At 38.8% G+C, this 17,277-nt stretch overlaps 1 protein-coding gene across 2 annotated transcripts in view; it reads left to right on the top strand.

The window, feature by feature from the left end:
- The window catches only part of UNC5C (unc-5 netrin receptor C), a 393,542-nt gene that overhangs the window by 254,715 nt on the left and 121,550 nt on the right, over positions 1-17,277 (top strand). The gene's annotated exons all lie outside the window — the stretch shown is intronic.

Raw genomic sequence — 17,277 nt, 5'->3', positions numbered from 1 at the left:
CATTAATATCAAGCATGATAAATACTTAGAATTGCCGGTCTACATTCCACACCACCTTGACTTGCTAAAGCTGAACTTCAAGAGCTGCATAGTTTCAAATAATAAATTTTTAGTTAAAAAGCTCTCAATTTTCATTAATTTGAAGAGAATATTGTTGTGCCAATTTCTTATACATATAATTATACATGTATGAGTAGATATATTCTTTATCAGCACTCAAACATTAAATACATAGAAGTTTAAAATCCCTTTCTTTGCAGTATATTCTATAAACTTTGCTATTTGGCTTTTAAATCTAGTTTGACATTTTCAGATAAAGAAACTCTTCTTCTAGGTCAGGATTAATTTATCCGCGGCACCTTTTCACCCTCATGTAATAATATTCAAGAGCAGTTTGCCTATGATTCTGCAGCTAACTGAACTCATGTGTGTGTACCTAAAGAACACCACCCAATGTGTAAAGATTTACTCGTACAGATGTGCATCATAATAAGAACAACAAAGGTAGAATTTTCAAATTCTCTCTGTACAGGCTGATCCCTATCATTAGCGGGTCCTTGCTAATGTTGTAGGAGGTTGTGAGGTTTTTGGTTTTTTCGTTTTGTTATTTTTTGAGATAAAGTCTTGCCCTGTCCCAGACTGGAATACAGTAGCACAATCTTGGCTCACTGCAACCTCTGCCTCCTGGGTTCAAGTGATTTTCCTGCCTCAGCCTCCCACCATGTAGCTGAGATTACTGGCATGCGCCACCACCCCTAGCTAATTTTTGTATTTTTAGTAGAAATATGGGTCTCTCCATGTTGCCCAGGCTGGTCTTGAACTGGTGAGCTAAAGCAATCCACTTGTTTCAGTCTCCCAAAGTGCTGGGATTATAGGCATGAACCACTGTGCCCAGTCACTTACGGGTTTTCTCATCTGCCCAGTGTCAAGTGACCTGCACTGCTTTGCCTGGTAATACTTGACAGATGGCCATCACATAAATGGCAACTGGAGTTTAAACTCATCACAGGTTAAGATAACCATGATGCTAATGTTAAATAGGTATGATTACCTCTCACCTAATTAGATTTATGCTCATTTGATGTACTATGGAGGGTCCCATAGTTCTTTCATGAAAAAGGTTTATTTTCAGTTTATAAACCATAAATGAATATTGACTATTAATTGATGTATTTAAGCTTGCCTACAATATTTTACACATTCAAACCATGTAAAATATAAAAACAGGTGTGTGAGACAATCAGGGCAGAGGAAAGAATGGAAATATGAATGTTAGGATTCAGCCAGGCATGTGCTGAGAACATAACACATCTGCTTTAAAATCCTGCACCTTTATAAGACAGCAGTGCCAGAGTTCCTAGGTGGGTATAGTAGTTTTCATTCAGAGAGAAGTTTATTCTGAGAGAATTCAAGTTGCCACTACAGTGGTGTCCTAAGCAGAACCCTTATGGTAATACAGCACCCACGGTCATCACAGCTTTGTTTCTTCGAGTGTCTATTGCTGTAGGCTAATGAGCGAATCCCAAGGCATAAGGTTCAGGCAAAATGTTAACACACAAGGTCTTTCCTCAGAAACAGTTTGGGTTTTGATAGCACTGCTCTTGGTGTTACCGTTGTTGATAACGTTGTGGTTGTGTTACGGGGATAAGGATATGAGGGAAAGAGCGGCATTAGCAGAGTGGTTAATAGCTCAAGCTGAGGGACAGATGGACTCATGTTCAAATCCTAGTGCCATCACTTCCTGCTGTGACCTTAGTCAAGTCACTTGACCTCTGTGAGCCTTAGTTTCATCAACCATAACATAAAAACGATAGAGTATTTTTTAAGATTAAATGAGATAAACTCGTAAAACATATGGCATAGTGCCAGACACAGTGCAAATGCTCAGTGAGTGATAATAGGTGTTCATAAAAATGGATATAACAATTCTAAACAACTTTATAGGTTTATTTTGAAACAACAATATTGATCAAACTTTGAAAACTAAAAAGACTATTTCATGTCCCAGAAGTAGGCTGTCAGTCCTAGAGGTTGAAATTCTCTGCTGATTCACATAAAATTTGACTGTAATTTCCACCCCCCTTTTGCCCATTCCTGAGGGTGGAAGAACATGCCATATGGTCAGCCTTATCCTACAGTCATGAGCTATAATGGGATTTACGTGCACCAAAGATTCATCTTCTGGGGAACAGCAGGATGGCTCCTCCAGATTTCCTCTCGATTGTGTGTGCAAACCAATAAATCACAGCCAGCATCACAAAGCCTGCTGGCCACAAAGAGGAATAAGGTAGTTCCTGGAAGGAATTAAGGATGATCAAGGGCCCTTCCTGGCTTCTTCTCACAGCTCACTCATCCTTTTCTCTGAGATTACAACTACATTTGTGAACCACCTGTGGATTTGGATCAAGTCTTGTTTGTGAGTCTGTAGTATTTGTGAGTCTGTGGTATCCAGCATGCTATCTAAAACAGCAGTGTCCAGTAGAAAATATCATGCCAGCCACAATATCATTTAAACTCTTCTCGTAGCCACAATTTAAAAAGAAAGAGATAAAATTAATTTTAGTAATGTATTTCACTTAGTCCAATATGTCTAAACTATCATTTCAACAGTATTACCAGTATCAACAAGTATTAATGAAATACTTTTCATTACTTTTGTCATACTGGTTTTTCAGAGCTGGGGTGTGTACCCTTACAATGACTTCAGTTATGACCAGCCACAGGTCAAGTGCTTAAAAGCCTCATGTGGTTTGCGTTGGACAGATAGGGTCCAGAATAATAATGATAATAATGAAAGTGCCGTTTCAATCATGCTTTATGTATTAGGTCATTCAGTCTTTGCAAGGAATCTATGTGAGGAGTGCTATTATTATTCCCATTTTATAGATGAAGAAATTGATAGCAAAGGGAGTTAAAAAATCGCCTGAGGTTATACAGCTGGTGTATGGAGCAGTGAGTCAGGCCAGCAGCCAAGCCCACGTGTTTAACCAGCACACTGAGTTCAAAGAAGGGAGGAGGAGACAAGGATTTGTAGATCAGGTGGCAATTCACAAAAACATCTTATTCTCTAGATGCATAATGTTTATAATTGGTGCAATGTCTCATGCCTGTAATCCCAGCACTTTGGGATGCCAAGGCAGGAGGATCACTTGTGCACAGGAGTTTGAGTCCAGCCTGGGCAAAATCGTGAGACCTCATCTCTAAAAAAAGCCAAGCCTGGTGGTATGTACCTGTGATCCCAGGTGGGATCCTCCTGCCTCCTGGGCTGAGGCAGGAGGATCCCTTGAGCTCAGGAGGTCAAGGCTGTGGCGACCCATGATCACACCACTGCACTCCAGCCTAGGTGACAGAGTGAGATCCTGTCTCAAAAGAAAAAACAAAAATGGGCCGAGCATGGTGGCTCACGCCTGTAATCCCAGCATTTCGGGAGGCCGAGGTGGGCGGATCGTGAGGTCAAGAGATCGAGACCATCCTAGTCAACATAATGAAACCCCATCTCTACTAAAAATATAAAAATCAACTGGATGTGGTGGCGTGTGCCTGTAGTCCCAGCTACTCAGGAGGCTGAGGCAGGAGAATTGCTTGAACCTGGGAGACGGAGGTTGCAGGGAGCCAAGATCGTGCCACTGCACTCCAGCTTGGTACCTGGCAACAGAGCGAGACTCTGTCTCAAAAAAAAAAAAAAAAATTATAAGCTCACTGTTATTTATAATATAGAAGCATAAAATGACCTTGGCTTCCTGCCTCTCTTCTTATGCTTGGTCTGCTCTAACCACACCCATTTCCTTGTTTCTGGAATGCAGTAGATTCATTCCACATAGAGGCTGTTTGCAACAACTGCTTCTTCCCACTTGGAACATTCTTACCCTAAGTCTAGAACTGGCATACTTTCTTCTCTCATTCAGATTATGCTGAGATGTCACCCTACAGAGGGGTCTCTCTATCCGGACCTCAAAACCCTGTCACTCGCCTAAACCTAATCCTGCTTTATTTTTCTCCATAAGATTTTTCTTCATCATGATTTGTTTTCTTTTGAATTAACCATCTGCCATACCAGAATGTAAGCTTCACAAGGACAGAGGCTTTCTTTTCTTTCTTGTTGTCTCCAGAGCCTTAAAAAGAGTACCTTGCCTGTGGCTGGTGATAAATAAATTAAAACATAAATAAATGAAATAACATTGAATTAAATTGAAAGCACATGATGGGGAAAATTGATGATACTATTCAATTCAAATCATTTGTTCATTTAATAAAAATGCTTTTTCCCCAAGGAATTCAAGAACATCAGGTAGCTGGACTCGATTGCCTCTGTGCTCCTGCTTTTCTCACCCCCATGGCATTCTTATACTTACTATGTTTCTGCATAGCACTTCTCGCCTTCTAACCCATCATACATTTACTTACTTATTAGTTAATGCTTTGTGTTCTGTTCCTGCTCAGCCACTTAGCACATAAGGTCTACATAGGCAGATTTGTGTCTGGTTTTTTCACTGATGAATTCAAAATGCCTAAGATGATTCTTGTCACAATGTAGGGACTCAAGAAATATCACAAAGGAATGAATGAATTGGCATTTCTATATTTAAGTATCTCCAGTTAAATATATGTGTAATCTCATGAATTACTGTGTTGGTTCACATGTGCAGAAGTCCTGATGTTCTGCTTTTTTATTTTCCACCTGTCTATTCTAGTTGGCATGAGACAAAATTAATTACACAATTTAACAAAAAGAATGCATTTCTTTAAACAAACATCCTGAAAGATGTAGGTCGTACTATGAACAGTTCTAGTAGCCTAATGCCAAATGGCTTGCTAGAATTCAGAAGGCTCCCCTGTACACCAGAATGGATGATGTCTCTTTCCTAAGGTACATTTCTGAATTGTGGTCTGACACCTTGCATAACAACCATCAAAGCCCACATTAATCCAATTATAAATAATAGAGGTCATATTTTGAATTGGATAAGATTAAATACATACTTTCAATATTTTTAGATAAGGGGAAAACATTTAAACAATAAATTAATTAATCTTTATATACATCTTGACAGTTGTCTTAGTTTATCATGTTATTCCTATTTCAAGACTAAATATTACAATGCATACCTTTGTCAGTCTATAGTTTTTCAGACATATTTGCTTTTGTATATAGGCAGAAGTTCCCAAGTTTCATGGATGCCTCACAATTTCATGGGCATTTATGGCTCATATTTATTCTGAGAGGTAGACAACAAATTCGTAGAACACAGCCTCATAAGTCATATTGTGGGGGAAATTATCTATACACATGTTATAGGCAGGGCTGGTAACCCACTGGACAAAAATGTGTTATTAAAGTATGTTTTATGCTGTATGAAAAGTGAAGTTTATGGCTAAAATGCTTATTTGCAAGAAAACAGCTTGTCTGCAATCATTGCATTCTTTTTTTTGTACTCTGCAAAAAGAGCCTTAACTTTTTGGTTTGTCAGGTTCCTCATCCATAAAGTTGGCATATTTCTTATTATTTATCCCTAAGACATACCTTAAAAAATATTGTGATGACATATAATCATTTTTTTTCTGAAACTAAAGATGTAATGTGAATATAAAAGAGTGACTCGTATGGATTTTTTTTTCCTCTCTCTTTTCTGTAGTGGATGTCATTTGGAGTGCTAGCTGTAAAATATTTATTTTTTTTTTTTAAAAAAAAGCTCTTTAACAAGACTATCTGAATACAAATGTGTTTGTTTGTCCTATAAATGCCCAGAAGTCAAGAAATAACAAAGAATGACTGAAATTGTCCTTCCGTTCTAAAGACGCTTTGTTCCCTGGAGTTTCTCCCATTTAAATGATCTCACTGCAGCAAGTGTTAGCCAGGCCTTGGCACAACTGAAGAAATTACCAAACTTAACCTTCTGCTGACCTGCTGCAGATCGTTCTAACCCCTCTTCCTGGTTATGAGTTATGATATTACAAAAGTGTTTGTGGTAAATTCCTAAGAGAGAACAAAAACTTCATCCCTTACAAAAGTAAAATGAGGTTATAAAATAACAGGACAAAAACCAAAATCTATTTTCTTTATTCTTTCTTCTCTAAAGTCGTCTCTGTCCTAGTAGCCACGTTTGAGACATGCTTACTGTGTACCTAAAACACACTTGTTCATGTTAACTATCATAATCCTCATACAACATCCTATGAGGGAAGTTTTGCTATCTTCATTTTATAAATAACAAAACAGAATAATGGAAATATTCCTAACTTGCCCATGTTACCTGTTTAGGAAATATTGAATCTGAGTTTTAAACAAACTTTTCTCTTAATAGTCTAGTTCATATTTTCACAGTTGCAAAAAAATGACAATTCTCGACTTTACAAACTGTAGAGGGAACTGCATGCAGTTGATTTTTCTTTGTTTTATGGTTTACAAAATTTGAGAGAGAAAAGTAAAAAAAAAAATACTACCCAGTTTTTTATTTATTTATTTATTTATTTATTTATTTTTTTTAGAGACAGGGCCTTGCTTCTCATGCAGACATGAGCATAGCTCACTGCACCCCTCACTTTCTGGGCTCAAGCGATCCTCCCACCTGAGTCTCCCCAGTAGCTGGGACTACAGATACCTTCTACCATACTCTAAAAGTTTTTGTATTTTTTGGAGAGATGGGGGTTCTCACTTTGTTGCCCAGGCTGGTTTCAAACTCCCTGGCCTCAAGCGATCCCCCACCTTGGCCTCTCAAAGTTCTGGGATTAAAGGCATGAGGCACTGCACCCAGCTTCAATTTTTTAAATGTACTATATCCTTTATATTTACAAATCACAGTAAGAGTTGCTTAGCATAATAATATTTTTCTTTATTTTTAAAAATTCCAGCAAAAATCAGATACTCTATTCCCGGGAAAGAAAACCATAGCTCACATTTCAGGGTTCTGTGGCATTAACTCAGGCATTTTTCACTTTTAATAAATGCCCAAAGCTCTGAAGCCTAATCTAGTTCTTCCAAAATATGCTTCACTGGTTGGTTCACCACAGTTATTTCCTGTTAACAGCCAGAATTGGTGATTTAAGCATACATTCTACTCTGGTATGACAACATAATTAGCTTCTTCCATCATTATTGGAGGAAAGATACATTTTTTTCCCTTTAAGAACACAGTATTATTACTTTGAGCGACCATGAAATTATTTGCTAGAGGAACACTTTGAAAATACATTAAAACAGTTTTTAAAAAATTTTAGAATGTGTTCATCACCTTTGTTCATTGAATGTGTAAAAGAATTAACTGAAAAGCAATTGAAAGTATGAAAATGTGAATCATAGTATAGTAGCTGTATTTGCTTAATGCAGGGTCAGGCCTGGGTCAGAAAGTGTGTAAGTTGACCAGCAGCAGATAACAACATGAAGCTCTTCTAAGTACAGAATTTCCGTAGATTGAGAGCCATTTTGTCAAGACCAGTTCAATTTGAGAACCAAGAAGCTTATTTCTGACATCTGGAGTTTGGCTTCTTAGTAAAATTTAAAGAAATAAGTATCCATGTAACCATCAACTCTGTGAACACTTGACAGCAGTGCTGATTTGGGGGCTGGATCAAGTGGGTATGTAATGAGAACATTGATGGAGGACTCTTTACGTAATTGCACTGTCCTAGGTTTTTAATGTATGTTACCTTTTAAAATCTTCACAATAACCCTATATAATAAGTACTCGAATTATCTTCATTTTATGGATGAAGACATGAAAACATAGCAATCTCAGTAAGTACAGAACCAAGATTAAACTATGGCAGAGTGGATCCAGGCTCCATGCTTGTATCCACAGCGGTCGGATACACAATGACCCCTAAAGGCATCAGGTCCTATCTCTGGAATTTGTAAATATTATCTTATGTGGAAAAAGGATCTTTGCAGATTTAGTTAACGATCTCGAAATGGGGAGATTTTCCTAGATTGCCCAGGTAGACTTTAAATGCCATCACAAATGCCTTATAAGAGAAAGACAAAGGGAGATTGACACAGATTGAAAAGAGAATGCAGTGTAACCACAGAGGTAGAGATTAGAGGAAAGTAGCCACAAGCCAAGGAATGCCGGCAGCCACTGGCATCTGGGAGAGACAAGGCATGGTCTCTCCCTAAGAACCTCCAGAGGGAGCATAGTCCTGCTGTCCCTTCAATTACAGTTCAAGTGAAACTGATTTCAAATTTTTGGCCTTTAGAACTTTAGGGTGAATATATCTCTGCTGTTTTAAGCCAGGAAGTTTGTGGAAATTTCCACTGGTAACAAATACAACCGCTATGCAGCATTCATTTTTCAGCAAATTCACATGATGGAATAACCCACTTCAGAGTAGCTGGTGATCTTGAACAAGTGAGTTAGCCTCTCAGCATTCTAGTTATATAATCTGTAAAGTGAGGGGGTTGGACTGTGTGACTTGTAAGACATTTTATAGTTATACATCATAGGGGAAATTGTTCCCAAGCCTTCAGTAAAGGGAATTGCCAGATTATTTTGGGAACTGAATTTAACTCAGCATTTATTAAGGAGCTACTATGTACTCAGCACCAAGCACCAAGATCTACTTGATCTCAAAGAATTTTTAAAAATTTTAAATGTAGCATTCAAGGCTGGGATTAAGTTTGTTTTTTGAAGTATAACTAAGCAGCTACATGATATCAAATAGAAACACAGTGATAACTGTGCAGACACATTCCATATTAGGAGTTCTGTGCAGTGAACTCTGGGCTGAGGATGCAAATGCATTGCATCTTGACTGCTAATTCCTGTCCGCTGTGGCCTCCCAAAGTCCTGTGTTGGAGCAGATCCTGAAGCTAAATCCAGACTCTGGAGAAAAGAGTACCATGGTCAATTAAGTATAGATCATGAGTTGAAAGGGAATACAGTGGTTCCAAATATTTGCCATTCCTACTCTAAAGAATAAGAATTAAGATTATAACCACTCTTAACTCTTTCCTGCTGTACCTGAAAGAGCTTCAGGTTTTTCTTCATAGCAATTGTAGAAATGACACCATTGGTTCAGAAAAGAATGTAGGGACATTTTTATTCTAAGTAGTCATCAAGAATTACAGAAATGACTGCAAAGTGTCAAGAAACTTTTTCTTTTTCCCAACTCAGGTGCTAATGTTTTACATGTATTAAAAATCTCAGCTAGTCTGAAGTGCCCACATTTACTGCTAACATTCTTTTGGAAAGCAGGTAAGGGAATATAAATAAGTAATTTAAAAATACTAATTTATGAGTGTTATTTATGCAATCCTGCTAATGAAAACAGCTTTACTCACCAACATCTCTGGTTGGCTTTCTTGGTTAAGTGTCTGAAAGTCAGAAGCAAAAGGCTCTGGAGATTTTCTCTGAGGTGAGAGAGAGGCCACAAGAAATATTAAGGTAACTCGACACTTTCAGCAATGAACTTTCTGGACCATTGGTCTCAAAGTGTCAGTCCGCAGGCCCAATATGGCATCCCACTTTTTTGATTTAGTCCTCAAAATATTGGCCCACACAAGTATTTTGATAAAGTTTTCAGTAGCTGACAACATATACAGTTAGAAAAAAAATTACATAAAAATCCACATTACCAACTTCTGTTAGTCATCAAATACGGGGTCTGTGGCCCATTGAGCCTGCATTTATTGGCAACGTGCAGCCAGAGCTAAGCAACAAGAGTAAAGAGGAAGCTGATTGATTGGTTTTGTGCCCATGTCTCCATTAAAAGTTAGAAAAAAAAGAACCCAGGTGGGTGTCATGTTTCAAGAAAAAAAGTCTTATACCTAGCTTTCTCCCATTTATGTTACCCGAATGGTCCTTAGAGACATATGAAATTCAAGTCCTGTGCTAGACAACGTCAGCCTTCAGCTGGTACAAAAGTGAGCTCTGGGACACTGTGGAAGCACCAATAGGAACCCACTGTAAGCCAGGCATGTAGAGCCACAGTGCAGAAGCAGATCTGAGTGGCTCACGCAGCCTCCGCAGCGCCCATAGCCTCCTACAGCACCCACAGTCCCAAGCATATCTTGGTGTTCCACAATCAGTGAATCACCTCATCAACCAGTGCTCCTCAGATTTAAGTGCTATGCAGAAAAGACACCTATGGAGTCTGTTGAAACTGTGGATTCCCAGGGCCCAACCTGAATGTAGAATCTGTCTTTTAATCAAGCACAGCAGGGTAATACCTGCCTATCTCTTCATGAAATATCACCTTCAATTATTAGCCCTCCCAATTGCTTTGTCTCGCTTGGCTAGGTTTATTTTGATTAATAGGGATAACAGTAAATATATAACCTAATAAAATTTATTACTACTTTGGGGAAAAGTAGAGTGGGGGGTTATTATCTTTTGGACACTTACTATATGCTAGGCATGTGCTTCAAATTTTATAGGTGACTCTTCCTATATAACCCTGTGAAATGATACCCATTTATCAGCTGACGAAACTAAGGCAGGAAGAGGTTAAGCAATGTGCTCAAGGTCCAATGACTAGTAAAGTGGTAGAGTCAGGACCTAAACCCAGGGTTGTGTGTGCCAAAACCTTGCTCTCAGCCACACTGTTAGCCTAACCAGAGGCTTTCAGACCTGTTGGACCTACAGTAAAAAACAGGTTGATATCACAATCAATTAGACACCCTCATCCTTACACACAAAAACTTATATGAGTGTACATACATATGTACATCCATAAGACTATGTATGATATATCTTGATACCTTCTGTTTATTCAGTTTCATACTTTTTAATGCTAGATTTTAATCCACTGAATAGATTTTATAACCCTCTAAAGGGTCATGACACTCAGTTTGAAAAACTGCAATAAACCTGAAATTCCATAAGAATAATAAGGAATACTAGATACTGTAGCTTACGGACCATATGGCCAAAGTGTGTGTGAGAAAGATGTGTATAAAACTCATGCAAATGAGTAATCACCTTTTATTGCAGCACTATCTGAGTAATAATAAATGTAATTATAATAATTTACATATTTATGCTTTATAATTTTCCAAACTTTTCAGATTCATTATCTCTTTTATAGATAATATTCACAAAACCTGATGGAGACTAAAAAAATAAACCAACAGTAATAATGTAACATTTCATTTATATCTTATTCTGTGGAATTTAAGGATTTAGAATTCTACTAGAATAGTCCATTGAAGTATACCCATTGAAGAGTTACTTAACTTCATACTATCAGTCTATCACATCACCAATATTTTGTTTTTATTACAAAAATAGTTATTCTGTGCTTAATAATGGATAGAAAATAATAGAAATATTTTATCCTAATAAGTAAATCTTTCTGCATAATGAAGTATCATTGGTGAGACAAATATTTTTAATAAATGTAAATCATTTTTTAAATGAAATAAAAACACGCTTATCTTATTCAAGGCAGTGGTATCCACAACCTACCTGCTTAACTATCACAGGGAGATCATTTTGCTGGTATTTTCTCCTATTCTTCTAAAATTAGCAGGGCTCACAGGTAGAGAGATGTTAGTATGACCCGTGATGCTAGAGTCTCGGCTTTCCTGTTATAGGCCACATTCACCCTTCTCAGACAGTGACAGGCAAAGTTGCTCAAGAAATAGAACTGGGAAGAGGCAGTTCTGCCCCTTTTGTAAATGTGCACGTTGACATGATGGGCTTTCTTCCAAACTGTTTTGGGTAGCCATTTCCCTCCACTGTCCTCTCTGTCCCATGGAGACAGAAATAATTCTTAGTGTATTTACAATCATTGGGGCTTTACTTTTCATCTGCTTTTGTGGAGTATATTATATTACTCTCCATGATTTACGCAAAGAATTTGCTATTTTTTTAATAAGAAAAAATTCCCGTAACCACTCCTCTCCCTAGTTTCTAACTCTTGTGCACACATGTAGCTCCAAGTGTTCAAAAAGTTCTGTGAAAATTATTCTTTGGAGAATATTATAAGCTGTTGTCTTCAAAGATGCATCAACTCCTTGACTTTTGAAACATAATTTCATCTGTTATTTCTCTTGGACACATAATTGCAACCAAGAAGTACCTTGTTCTGCAAATGATAAGCTTCGCCCCCCGAAAACGTACATTTCAAATCTTAGTCTGTTCAGTAATATGTCCTTAAAGCAAAAGCATCCTTCAGAAGCATCTAGTAATTTATTTTAATTTCATAAATGTGGAAAATGAAGGGCAGAAAAGTTCTAAGTCCCAGTTAGTCTTCTTTTCTGCTAACTACATTGTCTCAAAGCAGAGCTAATGTATGCAGAATGCCACGAATTCACGTATTCAGCATCACAGCTAATTTGTAACCACAGTATATTGTGCAGAAAAATAAATCATTGAAAGCATCAAAATTCTACCCCTCAAAAATGAGGCATTGTGTGCACCTGTGTGTGTCCAAAGGGACTTTCTTTGGTTATGTATAAATGGTAAATAGAAATCCATATTGTTTCAGGTCTGATTCTACATCTGCTCATTGGATTTCAGTGTATGGATTTAGTAAGCCAATATTCATGTTCTTAAGTAAACATCTCTCCAAGTGCATATATATGACGACAGCTTTTAATTGGCAGAATCAGTGACTAAATTAGAGGCATGCCAACCAAGTTGACTTTGCAAAAGTAATCTACATTATTAATGAATGGACTTCATACTTATTTCAGTGGAAGTCTTATAACTAATGGAAAGAAAGCAGAAATGTAGAATCCTAAAGGTCTTCCAAGGGCAGAAATTCATCTTTTTTTTTTCTGACAAGAATGCCCACATTATTCTGAACTGTTCTGTTTTACATCTAATTCCTAGCTGACAAGTGTCCGTTTTTCATTCTTATTCATTCATCACACTTGTGTTCAATCTGCCTGCAAGGCATCTGGCCTACCTTCTATCACATCTTTCCAATTGATAAAAGATATGCTTAAAATCTTATCTCCCCTCCCCTCGCAGGGTAGTGAGGAGGCATGCTGAAATGTGCGGCTTCCGTGCTGCCTGGCCGTGACATATCCTGTGCTCATTACACAACCTGAAAGCCAGAGAGGAGGTTTTATGGCAGGAATTAAAAGTGTTTTTCAGGAAGAAGTATTGCCTTGTGGGGGGTTCAGTGTGAGATCATTCTAAAAATTAGATCAAATTTATACAGAGTTTAAAGCCAACCCTTTAAAATAATTCTGTGGTATTCAGTGATGGTTTAGTTAAACCCGTCTTTTGAAGTAGATGCCTGTGTTCGTCGCCATTCTCAATTAGGAAACAAGGGTCTACATAAAATGTCCTTCATATGGCAAGAATTAGAAAGCTGTGCCAAAAATTGCGCCATATTCTAAGTGGAATTACAGCATGCTGCATTCAAACCCACTGCCCATTAATGCTGCCACTAACTTCTGTCACCTTAAAATTTTAGAAATGAGTAGTAGATACTATTGGGACTTAGAAAACAATGCCCCAAAATGAAGCACTCAGAAGCAAAAGTTTTTCTCTGATCTTCTCCTTCCCTCCTGTCTCTCACTCCATTCTTCCTCAAGGCCAGCCATGGAAAAGACAATCCCCTTAGTCCAAAACTGAAAAATACTATTCTAAATTTCCATCCTCCTTTTTCTGTAAAAAGTGGCCATAAAAAATTTACCTAACCTTCCTTGCGAGATCATAGGTCATGAGACCACCATTCCAGAGAGGGTCCTGCTCGTCACCCAGTTGAAGTAATGAATGAATGCTCAGAGGGGCTAGGAAGAATCTAGGCCCACAGTCTTGCTGGGTTTCGCCTCTCAGTCTATTAGCGTTAGGTTCTATCCTTTTTGTCCTATCACATTTCTACACTGCTGTCCAGCCTTTGTTGAACAGAAGCATAAAAATGGACAATTATCCCTGAATCTTTGCATCTTCATTCCAAAGGCTCCCATGTGTACCTTTGTCTGTCTTCTCTCCAGTTAATCTGTCTCTTTTGACTTAGTTGATTTCCCAGTGAACCTTCAGAGGGTGAAGGGGAACTTCTCCCTCTGCCCCTACAGTGCCCAGAATGGTCGTTTCCCCACTTCCTGGGTACTCCTCATCACAGCTTGGCTTCTGCTCCCACTTCACTCCTAAACTTCCCAGACCAATGACTTCTCTCCTTTGAGTACTTCTGAGTCCTTCACTGCATTTCTCCTATTGACCTCTCCACTCTTTAAAACTTCATTTTCCTCTTGGCTGCTCTGACACTAACTTCCTTGGGTTTTCGCCTACCGCCTGGTTCACTCTATATCATCAGCTGACAGCTTTTCCTCTTGAATGTCACCGTCCTGTTTTCTTTATGCTCCAGTCTCTCCCTGATGATGCCATCTGTTTCCAGTGCTTCCGCAATTGCTTAGTTGGTGAAGCACAAGAAAACCTACCAGGCCTTCTTTTCCAAGCCCTAGACCTGTGGTTATCAACTGGGCATGATTTTTTCCCTTAGGAGACACTTGGCATTGTCTGAAGGCACTTATTTTGTTAAGGTTGGGATGGGTTTCTAATGGCATCAGGCAGGTAGAGTCGAGGGATGTTGCTAAGCATGCTGCTATGCAAACAACAACTGTACCACAAAGAATTACCCAGTCCCAACATTAATAGGGTTGCGGTTTAGAAATCATGATCTAGACTACTACACTTTTCAATTTGACTTTTTCAGGGATATGCCAAACTTAGTATATACCAACATGAATTTATCTTTCTCTCTGCTTCCCTGCCCAACTTGATGCCATACTGTACCAAGTTAATGATGCAGTAGCTAAGAATATAGCACTATCTTTGCCTCCTGGCACTCCCCAAATACCCACATCTTCCTCGAGGTATGATCTATTTATTTCTAGAATGCTTCCTCCTATCCTTTCCACTATCACTAGCTGAGTCCAGGACCCCATCATCCATCACGGTTATTCAAATGGGTCCCTAACTTCAGACTCCGCACCACCACCTCAATCCATCAGTCACTCTGCTGCACACTCTTGGTCTCTGCTCTCACTCCTTTGCTCAGAAGCCTTTGAGGATTTGCCATTCCATAGCACGACGAAAAGGCTTTTCATAAGCACACCTCAGCTCACATTCTAGTATTCTCTCTGTACATCTTGTAATCTTGATCCTAAGCACCTAATAAAATGTCTACCACATAGAGACAGTGAAGAATGTTAAATGAAATTGCTCAATTTGGATACATATATGCCTTTCTTTTTCTTGTTCTTATCCCTCGTTTTGTGATACCTTGATTCATTTAAATCAGAGTAAGTCAGTATGCTATTTAATCTGAGAACTCATTACCCCACATCAGGCAGCAGTTCCTCAGGATCATTTTTTACCAACAAGATATACCTCGTCAAGAACAGTTTAACCCATAAAAGTTATTCACTGCTGCTCTTTTTATTGGTATCTTGTGTTTCATCAAACTTTATCTCAGTGCAAATCAAAAATCAACAGAAACCACCACATCAGAAGAGAAAATTTTCAATGTTTCCATTGGAAAAGTACAAATTAACTAAAAGAGATGTCAGGCGGATGTGTGGGGTGGCAAAATGTAAAAAAATCCATATCAGCAGGTTCTAAGGCAGCCATTGATTATTATGCTCTGAGGCTGTAGGTAATTTGGTCGGCATGTTTTTTGAATGTAAGACAATTACATGGTTTAGATAACGTTAAAGTTATGATAACTCTGTGGATTCCAAATGTTCATTTCTTTTTGTTGTTGTTGTTGATGAGATGGAGTCTCACTCCATCACCCAGGCTGGAATGCAGTGGTACAATCTCTGCTTACTGTAACCTCCGCCTCCCAGGTTCAAGCAACTCTCTTGCTTCAGCTTCCCGAGTAGCTGGGACTACAGGTGCATGCCACCATGCCCAGCTAATTTTTGTATTTTTAGTAGAGACAGGGTTTCACCATGTTTCCTAGGCTGGTCTCAAACACCTGACCTCAAGTGATCCACCCACCTTGGCCCCCCAAAGTGCTTGGATTACAGGCAAAAGCCACCGTACCCGGCCCCAAATGTTCATTTCTACAATATACTCAGTGTCTTAACAATCAAATTAGAAGCATTTGTCTGATGGACATTCTGTCATATTTAGAGTTTCTTGTCTTGCCTCAGACCTTCATAGATCTATAACTTTCTCACAACATCTACTGTCTTGAGAGTTTTCTTCTGCCAAGAAATTAAACAAAATGGCAAGTGTGCAACAATGCAGTCTTTTCTTAGCCCATTTTCCAGGTGCTTTCTGGTAGAGTTCTATTGTGGATATACCTCAAGACTAGGGGTCCCAACACCTAGGCTGAGAACTGGTACTGGTCCTTGGTCTGTTAGGAGCCAGATCGCACAACAGGAGGTGTGTGGCAGGCTAGTGAGCATTACCACCTGAGCTCTGCCCTCCTGTCAGATCAGTGGCAGCGTTAGATTCTCACAGGAGCATGAACCCTATTGTGAATTACGGATGTGAGGGATCTAGGTTGCGCACTCCTTATGAGAGTCAAACTAACGTTCGATGATCTGAAGTGGAACAATTTCATCCCGAAACTATCCCCACCATGCCCCCACTCCAGCTGTCAGTGGAAAAATGATCTTTCATGAAACCAGTCCCTAGTGCCAAAAAGGCTGAAGACCACTCCTCTAGAACAGGCGTCCCCAAACTACAGCCCCTGGGCCGCATGCAGCCCCCTGAGGCCATTTATCCGGCCCCCCTGCCGCACTTCAGGAAGGGGCACCTCTTTCACTGGTGGTCAGTGAGAGGAGCACAGTATGTGGCAGCCCTCCAACGGTCTGAGGGACAGTGAACTGGCCCCCTGTGTAAAAAGTTTGGGGACGCCTGCTCTAGAGTCTCCAGGTTGCCACTTGTTAGTTCAATCCACTGCAATGCTGCTTTCAGATTCTTATGTCTTTATCAGGGACCTGGGATGACGAACAGAGACATTGACTTTTTATTAAAATTCACTGGGTAAAATTCTAATAACTTTTTATTGGAAAGAACTGAACTGTACATGCATGAAATAAAATTTTTGTAGGCTTTTTGAAAAAATGCGACTTCAAAGTTCTGTGACTAAATTAATTTTTTAACTCTAGGAATTAGATTAAATGTAGAATTTAAAGCCAAACCACTAAAACAAAATAATTATATGGTATTCAGTGATTATTTGGTTAAACCTATTTCCCGAAGCATGTGCCTCTGATGTGTTTAAAATGACAAACTGGTTTCCAACATTTTTGTGTCCATCTAACAACGGTTTCTAAAACTCAGCTGCATATTCCTGTATCCACTGTAGCTACATAAATACATAATTAGGTGCCTGGGATATTTGAGCAGAAATGACTAGTCTTCTAATTGA

The sequence above is a fragment of the Saimiri boliviensis genome, chromosome 3 (genome assembly GCF_048565385.1).
Source record: "Saimiri boliviensis isolate mSaiBol1 chromosome 3, mSaiBol1.pri, whole genome shotgun sequence".
Lineage (NCBI taxonomy): Eukaryota > Metazoa > Chordata > Mammalia > Primates > Cebidae > Saimiri > Saimiri boliviensis.
The sequence above is the reverse complement of the archived record's forward strand: the minus strand, read 5'-3'. Positions and strand labels throughout refer to the sequence as shown.